This window comes from Ambystoma mexicanum, chromosome 7p, assembly GCF_040938575.1.
Source record: "Ambystoma mexicanum isolate Mex_15411 chromosome 7p, UKY_AmexF1_1, whole genome shotgun sequence".
NCBI classification, from domain to species: domain Eukaryota; kingdom Metazoa; phylum Chordata; class Amphibia; order Caudata; family Ambystomatidae; genus Ambystoma; species Ambystoma mexicanum.
In genome coordinates this window covers 824556604-824570252 of record NC_090939.1, presented here as the reverse complement: position 1 = coordinate 824570252, position 13649 = coordinate 824556604, and the positions used below count along the sequence as shown (strand labels likewise).

The 13649-nt window shown below is 49.3% G+C and overlaps 1 protein-coding gene across 7 annotated transcripts in view; it reads right to left on the bottom strand.

Moving 5' to 3' along the window:
* The window catches only part of ATP11A (ATPase phospholipid transporting 11A), a 2308865-nt gene that overhangs the window by 2228042 nt on the left and 67174 nt on the right, over positions 1 to 13649 (bottom strand). The window lies entirely within an intron of this gene.

The window sequence follows — 13649 nt, the reverse complement described above, 5'->3', positions numbered from 1 at the left end:
TCACTATTTCACTTCTATATTATCCTGTTGATGAGCATCTATTCCGCAGCCTAAAAACCGCATTCCGATTCTGTGCAATTCACCCTTTAAAAAAAAACGTTTTGACATTAAAACTGAAAAAGGGTGAAAATGCAACTTTTACACATGTGATTTTGACTGCACTGGGGTTTCTCACTTTCAAATTGCTTTTGAACTGTATGCCTTTTGTGATACATTGCTTTATTAGTGGCTAGTGATATTACATCCCTGATATTATGATAAAACATATGTACCTCATTATTTAACCACACATACAATTAATTATTTGTCAAAATCAGTGTGTCATTTTAAACAATTGCAAAGGGTTTTGTGAGGGAAGGTCGGATTTTGATTCGGTTTGCTGTATAATATCCCTGACTCCTTGCTGCTTCTTTCTATCCAAATTGATTATGTGGATTGAGGGGAACATTGCAGGGGGAAACCTTAACTCGGGGGCTATCTATCCTAATTGAAAAAGTGCTCCTATTCATTTGTGCTTTGGGTAAGTTCTTGTAGAAGGTTACCCAAGTGTATCTCAGTGGTTTTCATTGTAATTATCACCCCATTGGTGATTGCTGCCCAATATAAAAATGGTGTGATTTTCTTTGAATTTAAAATAAATACGTATTGTGTTACCACCCACCGGCCTGGTTCATGGTCCATTGTGACCCGGGTTATTTGTAAAAGGAGTTTTGAGACGGGTTGGGTATCGCTCAATTCGAATTCATAGAAAATAAAGAAAAAGCTTTCTCATTGCGTGCTACATCTGAGGCTAAGGGCGAAGGTCCTGGTCCGTTGTGTGACGCCCGATTGGAATTCTTCACGCTCTGGTAAGGCACTCGATTCCTTGTTTTCAGATTTTTTCTGATCGATTGGGGTGGTCTAACAGTTTTATGGTTGGTGGTCTCGGACTGGCTGCATCTTGGAAAGCTGGGGGTCTTGGGACTGGCGCTTTCGAGTGCTATTACTTAGAGCTGGGACAGGAAATGTTGGAGGCTCGGGCCCTCCTTCTCATGGGATCGCTTTTCACAGTGAGCTCCCAACCCCCTTTTGGCCTTGCAGGGCGCGTTCCTTCTGGGATACGGCTGTTGGCAACATGAAACAATGAAGCGTCTATGAACCTCTGCAGCTCTAGCCTCCCTCACGGATTCCCAAGCTACAACCTATTCCCGCCTGCATACAATTTTATTTCTATGCGACTGGCTCGGGCCTGTGGCCTTGTCTTCCGCGCAAAACTAGGCCCCGATTTCAATACTATCCAAGGTGGCGTTTCATTCCCCATGTATATCAGAGCAAAAACATAACCCATCCTCCCCGCACTATGGCCCCTAGTGACACCCTCTCCCCCCTGTAAACTCTCCTACCCCTACGGCCCATACCCAGGCCGCTGTTTCCTCTGAAAGCACTGGGGGGCTTGGGTATGGGCCATAACACCATAAAAACACCGGTTTAGGACAGATAGGAGGGGGTGGGGTCCAGCCTCTGTGTGACATTAAGGATTATGGAGAGGCCACCCTCAACACAAGGAGTTCCTTCCCTCCCCAATCAAGGCATCACACAATAAACTGTTAAATGTTAGTTCTTTTTTCAGCCCCATCTCAGCATCATATCATACCCGTTCAACCCCTCCCCGTGAGCTACCAATGAGCCAAGAACCAGGCCGGTGTACAGGAAATATATTGGTTTTTATTTGAATTATAGGCAATAGAAATCACAATACCCTAGACACGCCCCCTTCTTTGTGGCTCACAATTACCTTCTTGTTACAGAAATAAATCCCACAAATAAATGGGGAAAAACATAAATCACAATACTTTTTCTCAATTTCAATTCAAGAAATAATTAGCCCTGGCCAGTGAACAAACTCAATTACAAATGTAGTGCTGTGCAATTTCTATTTTCCTGCGCGCTTAAAAGGCTAGCAGTAAATAAACACAGTGTGATTTAGCAGTTTGTTTTCAGACGCCCTCACTTAAAAGCCCGTTTTGGAGAAGCTGGACAGTAAAAATTGGGATGATTTGAGAATTTTGGATTTCAGACCCCCCCCACACCCCCTCCCGCCCCAAGCAAATGCATGTGTTGGGGAAGCTGAACACACAGGATTACCCTTTTAAATTACAGTCTATAGTTTTCAGCACAAACTGGGCATGAGCTTGGTTAATTTCGAATTTGTTTTTAAAAAAAAATCACCCCGTGGTGTTCTGTCAAGAGGAATTCATTAAATTAATATTTATTTAGTAAAATAGACTAAAGATCTCCACAGTTTTGCCACCAACCCCCGCCCGCTATAAAGGGAAAGTATTTACGGCCAGCAGATTCCCCCACCTTTTAGTCTCCCAGGGTTCAATTCTACTTACATTGAAAACCTCCGTTTAAAGTCAGGAAAGCCAGCTGCATGTCAGAACCCGCTGGAAGGACAGGGCAGGGGTATGGTCACTCCACTCTCAAGGATGGCCTCCAGCGCTCCACCATTGGATCCAGTCAGCATGTAGGCCTCCCCAGAAATAGACAGCTCCACCCACAAGCAATCTCTGCAAAGTCTCCTTTTGGCGTTTCCTGGTAGCCGTCAGATGGTCTCAGCAGCTCTGACCCTTCCTCATAATGCATCCACTTAATATAGCAGCGGTGACACCATCAAGTTTACAATCTTCGAGAGCACCCTGCAAGAGTTCTCCCAAATAGTATTGGTCAGTTACCGTTCTCCTCCCAACGCCAGCCCCCCTCTAAAGATTGGTCTAGGAGTCTGAAGCAGACATATGGCAATTCCCATTTCAATCCGCTTTGTTCTCATGTCAAATTTCTGGCAAAAACTAGTTATGTGGCAAAACTTCATAATTTTACTGGCAACTGCCATGATGGATATTTTCTCAGAGTCAGCTAATCAGGGGGCATGTAATAAAACAGGCAGATCCGAACAGCCGTGGCAATTTTCCATCAGTTTTTACAAAAAGCTTAACATTAAGGAACATGTAATTTATTACCCATATTCTTAATTTTACCCTGCACCAGAACGCCAACTCTCGCATTCGGGACATGTTAAAAGCAGCCAGGAACATAGGTTAGCTTGCCCTTACAAGTCGCAGATGGTGGAATTTTATATCATCAAAATCGCCTTGAAATTAACTACAAAATAAAACATATATGTAAACGGTGTGATTTGTAGTTTTGGAGAAAAAGCCACAACTGCGACAGCCCATTTGACCAAAGGGAATATTCATTTGCGCAATAAAGAGATTTCCTTCCTCCAGGTCATTTGTCTCTCTGAGCCAGCCTGTTTGTTTAGGCTCTTTGTTGTTTGAGGTGTAGGGTGCAGATTGAAAATGGGAGATGCATTTGCTATACAGAAATCCTCCACTGCAGACATCTAGCATGCCTGTCCTCTTATCTGAAAAGCATCTATTTTCCTGTATTGTTTCCGCCAGAGTTCAGCCTTAATTATAGCCCCTGTGTTCACACCTCCACCCTACTTTTGTCACGTACCAGCCTGAGCATTTGGCCGGCTCAGAACTGCCCTCAGACAGTAGGTCTAGGGAATGTCTGTTCTCAGCACCTCTTAGCAGGACACATTTGATTGCAGTTGTAAACAGTTGGGATGCCAGCCAGGTTTTCAGTGGGGGAGTTGTTTGTGACCTTTGCCCAGAGCCCCACCATTTGTCCTGGGCTGAAATGAACTCTCATATTGCACATTCTATCATCAGCCTTGATTCCTTGACATACAATGTGTTTTTAGGGTCCACATTGCTTTTTCGCTGAAAGTACAGGGCTGTTTCTTTCAGTCATTAATAAAATCCACTAATTTATCTGCGGTTAGTTTTCCTGCTGATAAGAGTCTGAATTGTCACAGTGCACCACCTTTTGACGGGTGGCATTTTCAGTGAAAATGCTGCATTTTATTTCTCAGCCAGTAATGTGATGTGCTTTTCCAATCAGCACTTGGATTACATTTTTGTTTTAGCCTTCTCTGGATTTCCCTTGCAGAAAGACACCCACATAGTATGCCTAAATAGGCATAGAGAAACTTCATGGCAGCCAAGCAGGTTTCTCTTTCCAAAGGTTTTGCTGGTATTTTGCATGTGAAACATAATGTACTGAAGTGGGAGAATGGGAGAAAAGACTCCCCCCAACCTCCTCGCGCCCCTGGCCTAGAGGATCGCGACCCAGACACCCGCCACGAGATGAATTTGCCTATCTACCAGACGACCAAATACCCTGGTACAGGAACATACGGATGTGCCCATCAGCCTGCCCACCAGCCTGCCCTGCTCAAGCCGACACCTGCGGCATGGATGAACTCGACTAAACCCTTCAACAGTAAATAAACACATCGTTAGAGATGCCATGACGACCTAGCCAACTGTCAGAACACTCGTGCAACCATGCACACTGGACACCCCCACACCAATCCACACGAAGAACACACTCAGTGTTATGACGTAGGTGACGGACTCACCCACTGACGCGCATCTTTATTATTTTTCACATAGGTTTTTCGAAATGCAGAAACGCAAGACGCACAAAGCACTCATCTAAATGCTTGCAGACGCTTCTCCTAACGCTTGCATTGTGATGAAAATACAACGAAGACATGATCCCGCCTATGAAGCAATGTGATACCGCAAATTAAAATGCCGTGCATTAAACATCCCCACCTATGCACAAGGCCCAAGTAGGCCGCAAGCAAGAGCCTCCACGAACATTGGACGAGCAAAAGTACAATTGCTAACCCTGCAGAACGTGCCCAGCGAGAACTGACAGCCAAGGTAGCGATGTTGCAACTCGCATGCCACCAGCCGACGCCAAGGTCACACCTGCAAGCTAAGCCAGATACACAGTGGAAAATACAACTTTAAATGTGCAGAATTCTGCCTCAACCACGGTCCCTCCTCACGTGACCAAGCCAAACCTGACAGGGTGCCAGACCCAGGAGGGAGAAGTCGTCTGGGTCCCACGTTTGAGACACAGGCGGCAACAATGAAATGACCCAATGGACACCTACAGCAATGGGAATGGTCTGCTCTCAGGCATATGAGCAAATCCACGCATTGTCTGCACGAACACATAATTACATATTGTTGCAAATGTCAGGTACACTGCGAGCTGGGAACAACGATGGTCCCAGGCTGGGGGGCTCGCGAGTCGACCAATCAGAACATGGGGCACTCATCACTGACGCCACTAACATTAACCAATCATTAGGGGTCTTCGTGTAACAATTTTCAAGTATCTAATAGAAGGGACAACCCAAGTATAAAACCTGATTGACCCTTAATCACTAACAGCGTCCTCTATACGTATGCTATACTAACCCTACCACTCGAGAAACCAATCCAGAGTGGCGATAGGTTTTTTGCCAACTTTCCCAGGTGACGCAAGTAGCGCGTCATACTGAGGCAAAAAGGGGCCTGCAAGCCCCACGAATTTCAAGAGTCTGGACGGACGCGTACGATCCTAGACCCATCCCTGCCGTTATTCAATAAACAGCAGAAACACCTTGCTTCTTGTGTGTGTCTCATACTCATTTTTGGGATACGCGGGAGGAGTTGGGGCCTCCCAGCCCGGAGGTCCGCGGAAGGCCAGCCGACCCCGGGAGAAACCCCCCGACAAGTTGGAGGCACTGCTGAGATCTGCCTTTTATTTTTCCGAGTGCTCTCGTAGCGAGGAGGCCTGGCGGCGCGGCCCCCTCTGCCGCTGCCCCCTTTTGAGGACTACAGGACCATCGCGGAACTACGAGAAGACCGGACAGCGCAATCCGGATATTGGCCCTCGGGAGCCGGTTGAGAAGTATCCCGCCCGCGGTTGGCGAGTGTCCAGACGTGGTCCGGAGGAGGGGAGGTGGCGAGCCGCTTCGAGGGGTGCACACAGTCGAGCGGCCCCGCATCAAGACAACTTGGTGAGTATGCCACACCCAACAAGCAATGTGAAATTGTGACGGAGGGGGGAGAAATAGAATACGGGAGGTGGAAGGTGTTACCAAGGTGCGCGGCGAAGATTTGATAATTAGTGTTGACGGTAAAGTGAATGGTAGTTGGACAAGTGCGAGAGCAGTTCGCTACGCTACGAAGAAGGGTGGGCGGAGCATGAAAACATCACGTGCGGCCTCTCGTAGACACTGATTGGCCTAGGTCGCGACCACCTGTAAGGGTGGGTGTGTGTGTGTGTGTGTGTGTGTGTGTGTGTGTGTGTGTGTGCGGTTTCCTACGAATTGGCGATTATTGATCAATGAGTAGATGAGGATCCCTATTGATCGAGCAGAGAAACTCGATGGATAGATGACGTTTTCCTGTAGGCGGTAGCTAGCTGGTTGCCTAATACGGAAGATAATTGGCTGGTTAAGCCCTCCTGTTGAGGGGCGTATCACACGCGAGGCGACGCAGCGTGTGCAGTCTGATTATATTGTTGATTACTTTGTTCCAGGCGTGACAAGAAGACAGCTGTGGGGTTAACGGGGATAGATAGCAAACTAATTTCGAACTTTTGAAACATGAAAAGAACTTACCGGTAGTTTTGGAAGAGGTCGGTGACGTCACCGGTAGGGCTTTCATAGGATACCCGAGCACAAAGCATTGTTGAAGAGTGGTGGGGAAGAGAATAGTGGTAAGGGAGTGGACAAGGAGGTAAACGGTAACGATTATATCGGGGCGAGGTGGAGAGAGGGACGTGACCGCGCACGGAGAACACCGGCCACGACGAGTGAGGAGAAGAGGAGGAGGGGTGAAATAAAGTGGGATGGCTGTATAAGCACGTCACACAGGGCACGCAGCCGCAGGGGGCTACGTGCGCCTCGGCCGTAGAGGGGCCGTAACGGTGTTGGGTGAAAAAAGAAAAGACAGAAAAGAATATATGATTGCAAATGCTATATTTTATTATTTTCTTTTAGCGGACGATCGCAAGTCCCCAAAACTACGGGGCCAGGTAAAATATCCAAAATTGTATAGCGTTCATTATTAGCAAGATAACCGCTACCATATCGAGGGAGGATAACAACACAGAGCTACCATGTCATACGGGACAGGATCGGGAGGGTGGGGGAACACCCTCACTACCCCGGTACAGCATATATGTAAATCACTGTCACCCCATAGGGAGAAACTGATTAAATACAGCATAGAATGGACACAGGGGACGGACAACAAAATGACGACACCCTGGCCGCCTAATGGCAGTTTCGACCCATATGTCCAACACTCACTATTGACCCATGTACATAACACATACAAGGGGAAGAAGTTGTCACACCATGTGGAGGTGTTTAACTTATGGAGGATGTTCCAGGGGTCCCGACCAGGACCAAACGGAATGTTCACTGTGGGGGAAACAAAGGAGGAGAAGAAGCTTAAGGAGGAAGAACAGAATGGGGAAAAAGAGTGAAAGCACACAGTGCACGGGGAAAGGACAAGAGGGAGGAGAAAAGAGTAGCAACGCAGATGAAAGAGAAATAAAAAAGGAACAGGGCGACGACATGCCCCTAGCGAAAGTAGTGAAAAAGGAGGAAGGGGGCTTATATCCTATAACGGAACTACGAGAAATAGTGAGAGAACAATTAAGGGCGGCTGGGGGGTATTCGAACCCAGCATACAGCCCACCACCATATACAGCTACAGGTGGCTACACGGGAGGAGAGGCGACAAGTACGGTAGGGTCAACTTATACGAAGATGCCCCTGGGGGAAAGGAAGACTAGCGAATAACAAATTGCAGCCATAGGACACGACGAATGGGTAGCTGCACAGGTGTTATTAAAATTGCAAGGTTCATTAACAGGAGAAGAGAAGGAGGTAGTAAGGAAAATGAACGAGGACAATGACAGTAAGAGCGAGATGAAAGGGGAAGGGGGGAAAAGAAAGGAGGAAGAAATGTTACGAGAAGAAGAGATTTTGGAGGAACGATTAGCAGAGTTAAGGAATGAGCAAAATGCCCTGATCAAACAGCTTGAGAGGGAGGAAAGAGAGAGAAGACGAGAAAGGAAGAAAGTAAGAATGAGTTGGAAAAAATGAGGGAACGAACTGAGGAACGAAAGAGGGAAGCTGAAAGGGTGAAGGCAGCAGCAGAAAGGGTATCTCGAGCAGCACAGCGCAACAAGAAAAGGGAGGAAGAAGAGAAAGAAAAGGAAATGGAAATATGGAAGAGGAAAATATCAGAAATGACAAAGAAATACGAAGAAGGGAGGATGATAGAAAGCATATTAGAATGGGAAAGAGAGATGGGAGAGGAGGAGAGAGGAGGAAAGGCTATTGGAAAAGATGAGTAGTGAAGTAATGGAGGAATTAAAAAAGAAAAGAGGAAATGGGTGGAGAGATAGTAGAGAAAAAAGAAGGGGAACGAGAAGATAGGAGAGGGGAGAGTGAAATAAGGAAATATGTACGCAGGAACACAGAAGTAGCAACAACATCCGCGCAAAGGGGAGCAATTGGTAAGGAACAAGTTACTTACCTGTAACTGTTGTTCTCCAGCATGGGTCTGGCATGGATTCACATGCTCATGAATATTCCCCGTCGTCAGGCTGGGAATCCTCGGTAAAGAAAAAACCAGCATCAGTTTCGTTTCTGATCTGTCTTTCGTAGTAATAACCAATCACTGGTCTCTGCGTCATACTGACCACAGCCAATGACTGCCCTCTACCTAAGCACCGCCTCTGGCAGCCATCTTCAGATTTGGAAGCACGTGAAGTGGCAGTATGACCAAGTGAAGAGCCGCAGAGGGGTAGGCGGGAGGGTTCGCATGTGAATCCATGCCAGACCCATGCTGGAGAACAACAGTTACAGGTAAGTAACTTGTTCCTTCTCCAGCATGGGGTCTGGCATGGATTCACATGCTCATGAATAAAGAATACATAGCAGTACACACATGCACAACCACGGGAGGTGGCAAAGGCTCAACATTAAGCATTACATCAAACTCAACATTAAGCATCTTACCTCCTCACCAGGCTCACCTCAGGCGAACAGGTTGCGCAGCACTGCTTGGCCGACCCTGGACTCCTCCCTGGAATCCCGATCGACGCAGTAGAATTTTGTGAAGGTGTGCGTCGACCTCCACGTAGCAGCCCTGCATATGTCCAGCAGGGGCACACCAGAAAGGAACGCTGTGCTAGCTGCGATCGCTCTGGTGGAATGGGCTCTCGGACGGCCAGGCAGCGGTCGGTTTGCCAACCGATGACAGTACATGATACAGCCGGAGAGCCATCTGGAAATGGAAGCCTTCGAGAGAGCCTTCCCCTGATTGACAGGTCCAAAGTTCACAAAGAGTTGTGACGTCTTCCGAAAACCCTTCGTGCGGTCCACGTAGAACTTCAGCGCTCTAGCTACATCCAGCGAGTGCAAAGTCCTCTCAGCCGGCGACGAAGGCGACGGGAAGAACACAGGTAACACCAAGGGTTCGTTGAGATGGAAGTCCGACGGTACCTTGGGCATGAAGGAGGGGTGCGTCCTGAGCACTACCCTCGTGTCGCGGAAAGTCAAGTACGGGGCCTTGCAGGAAAGGGCCTGGATCTCTCCCACTCGTCGTGCGGAGGTGATGGCCACAAGAAAAGCTGTTTTCCACGATAGAAACTTCAACGGGGCCGAGTGCAGAGGCTCGAACGGAGGTCCCATGAGCTTGGTCAGCACCACGTTGAGCTCCCACGCCGGGGCCGGAGCCTTCACCGGCGGGAACGATCTGAACAGTCCCTTCATGAACTCTTTCACCAGACGATGAGACCACAAGGACGTCCGCCCCGTGGTTCTGGTGTATCGGGAGATCGCAGCAAGATGAATCTTGATGGACGCGTGTGCCAGACCAGCTTTGGCCAGCGTCAGCAGGTACGGCAGTACTTGGGGGGCCGTAATCCGTAGAGGGTTAATCTTCTGTGCGTGGCACCAGACAGAGAACCTCTTCCATTTGTGTCCGTAGCATTTAAGAGTCGAGGACGCCCTGGCCTTTGCAAGAACCTCTCTGCAATCGGCCGGTATGTCGTATCCTCCAAACTCTAGCGCTGCAGGAGCCAGGCCTGCAAGTTCAGCGACTTCGGGTCGTGGTGGAGGATGGCGCCTCCTTCCCTGGAGAGTAGATCCGCGTCCGCCGGCAGCTTGATCGGCGGGGACGCTGACAAGTCCAGAAGGTCCGGGAACCATATCTGCCTCGGCCACGCAGGTGCGACGAGGATCATCCTGCACCGTGACCTCTTGAGCTGGTTGACGAGCCGGATTAGCAGAGGCAAGGGAGGGAACGCGTAGAGGAACAGGCCCTCCCAGGGGAACGAGAAAGCATCGCCCATGCTCCTCGTCTGGGGAAACCTGCTGGCGAACCTCCGGCACTTGGCCGAGGAGGCAGGGAGATTCTGGGCCCTGAGGTCGCCACCACTGGTGCAGCCACCACAGGCTGAGCCAGGGCCGCCGCGACCGTTTCGATAGAGGGCTTGGTCGGATGGATCAAGGCCTTCACCACCTTAGGTGCGCTCACCGCCTTATCCTTGAGGGTGGGGGCACTGCCACGCTCCTCCTCTGCCTTAGAGCTCGACCGGGGCCTCTCCAGGAGCTTCGCCGGGTGCTCGGCCTTCCTCTTACCCGACCCAGAGCGTTGGCTCGTGGTTGATGGTGCCGGGGAGGGTGCGCCCTGCCTGGCGCCCGTAGAGCCGGACCGTTCGGCGCTCCCGGTGCCAGCGGACTCGCGGTGCTTGGCCTTATGTTGGGCCCCCGTCGCCGGGGCGCCCTCAAAGGTCTTAGAAGACCGCTCGGATTTCTTCTTCTTCTCGCCAGACGGGCTCTTACCCTCCAGCCAGTTGGCGAGACGTTGATGGCGGTCCTTCATGGTCCGTTCCGACATGTTGCCGCAAAACGCACAGTCCTTCTCCACGTGCGTCTTGTCCTCATGAAGGCAGTAAAGGCAGAAAGAGTGTTCGTCCTCCTTGAAGACGTTCTGCAGCTGGCATCCAGGGCAGACCCTGAACAGCTTTCCGGGCGTCGAGCTTCCCTTCTCCTGGGCCATCTCCGAGACCGGGCCTGAAAAGCTTCTGGATTCCTCCGAAGTGTAGCTCGACGAAATCTTCACCCTTGAGGGGCACAGATGAATCCGACACGGGTCCCCGTTGATCGGATGTAGGATCGGTGGAGCTTGAGGCTCTTTTGACCGAAAGAATCGAAGTTTTTTGTGAAAAAAGCGCGAAAAATAGCACTAACGCTCGAGAGCAATAGCACGAGGATCCCAACACAAGAACGTGCGGTAAAAATCTGAAGATGGCTGCCAAAGGCGGTGCTTAGGTAGAGGGCAGTCATTGGCTGTGGTCAGTATGACGCAGAGACCAGTGATTGGTTATTACTACGAAAGACAGATCAGAAACGAAACTGATACTGGTTTTTTCTTTACCGAGGATTCCCAGCCTGACGACGGGGAATATTCATGAGCATGTGAATCCATGCCAGACCCCATGCTGGAGAAAGAGGAAACGGGAGGAACGGATTTAATAGATTTAAAAACAGTGACGATTAGGGGGGAAAAAGACGGATTGGGGGTTGTCACTCCTGGATGAGTTTTGCAGCGAGGAAGAAGAAGGAATGGAGAGAGAAGGAAGAAATAGGGAAAGGGAAAGCATAGATAAATTGTACATCACCCGGACTAACAGGGAATCACCATGGGCCTGCAGAAGGAAGGAAGAACTGGGGGGAAGTGAGGGAGAAGAGCAAGGAATGGCGGAAGGCACACACGTGCAGCTACACCCTCATCATCCCGTCCAACATGTTCCACCACCCCGCACAACATGCCCACCTACACCTACACCTGCCCCTCACGAACACACACCCTACGCTGGCAGGCTTAGAGATCTCCCTGGACGTAGGCAGGAAGAACGAATACACACGCCCACATCAAATAAAGGAAATGATAAACGAAGGGGAAGAGATGAGGGGGGAACAGCTACGAGCAGGGGAAATATGGACATAACAGACGATGTAGACGACACGGAAGAAGAGGAGGGGTATAAGGACTCAACACTGGGAAACCCGGGGGGTAAGGTAGGACACAACCTAATGCCAATTTTGGAGAGAGGAGGAGTTAGACCACAATACGTCCCTTGGAAGCATGCAGACAAGGAAAATATAAAGTGCAGGCTCCCATCACTAAGTGGAGGTGCGGGAAAATGGATATATGAGATGGAAAAACACACCGCAGGACAGAAACTGGCAGTAGGAGACGTGAAGGGCCTACTAATATCAATATTGGGGGATGCAGCAGATGACATCTGGAAGAGACGGGCTTCCCTGGGGTCACAATAACAAACATCACACGACGGGGCACCATTCGCTAACTGCAGACATGCATTATGGCAAGCACTGAGGGTACAGTACCCAGACACATCAGACATAGGAGCAATTACATCGCGCAAGATGCGTGAGAACGAAGATCCTGTTGATTATATCCAGGAAATTCAAGTGAAGTGGCGTATGGAAACTAGAGAGCAATGGGACAAGACACCAGCAATATTTTATCATATACTAATACAAGGGCTCCCAGAAGCAGTGCAGAAACAATTGAAGAAAGTAGTGGGGGTGGAAGCAAAGGCTTGGCCGGAAATACAACTGACGATAGTACATAATTGTAGGACATGACAAGAAAACATGAAAAAAGGAAGAGGATAGGAAAGCGGAAGAGGCTAAATTAGTGCAGAAAAAACTTACTAAGTACACGATGGAAGGTGCACTAATAACTACACCTACAACAATGACACCAAACACCACGCAGGTAGTGGCCGCACAAGATCCCTCCCAAATACGATCACCACAGATTGTAGCACAACAGCTGCCACCGCCCCCACCATACACGACTAACATGGGAGGAGGATACTCAACACCAGGAGCTGGATATTATAGTTACAACAGGGGAAGGGGAGGAATGATGAGGGGGAGGGGATACGGCTATAACGCACAACAGCAGGGGGGAGGATTCAGAAGCCTCTACCCGACTGGGCAACCAGTATACCAGGACAATTCAGGAAGTTTCCCATGGCAGACCAGAGAACCACCTGTATGTTGGATCTGTGGATTGTTAGGACACATGTCACACACATGTAGAATGAGACCCTCCACACCTGGGTGGGGAGAACAGGGACAACAAGGGCCTACAAGGGAACAGCAGGGTCACCAACAACAGCAGGCACTGCAACAGGGCAGTACGCAGCAACAGTTAGTAACGCAACAGCCACAGACATATTCACAACCGCAACAACAGGTAGCGATATCACAGCAACACCAAGTGCAGCAAGTACAGCAGCCCACTCAAATTCAAGACCATAAGGTAACCTCCACCAATACACAGCTACAGCAAACACAACTGGGAAGGGTGACTGTCCTGGGACACAACCCTTACACAGAAAGTGGTCAATCATTATACCCACAATAGGACAGCCCACAGACGTCCTTGGTGTGTCCCATCCTGTCGGTAACACCTAATAGTGCGGAGGAATCACGCATAGAGGTAACGATAGGTGACAAAAAGTTATCATTCCTTGTTGACACTGGGGCAACCCGGTCTTGCATAAGGGAAGGTAAATTTAAGATGTCAGGTGAGGCCATGAACACCCAAGGATTCTCTGGGGCTAGGGGGTTGGTTCCCTTTACTGATAACGTCCCCTTATCAATAGGGGATTATGACATGTCCGTCCCG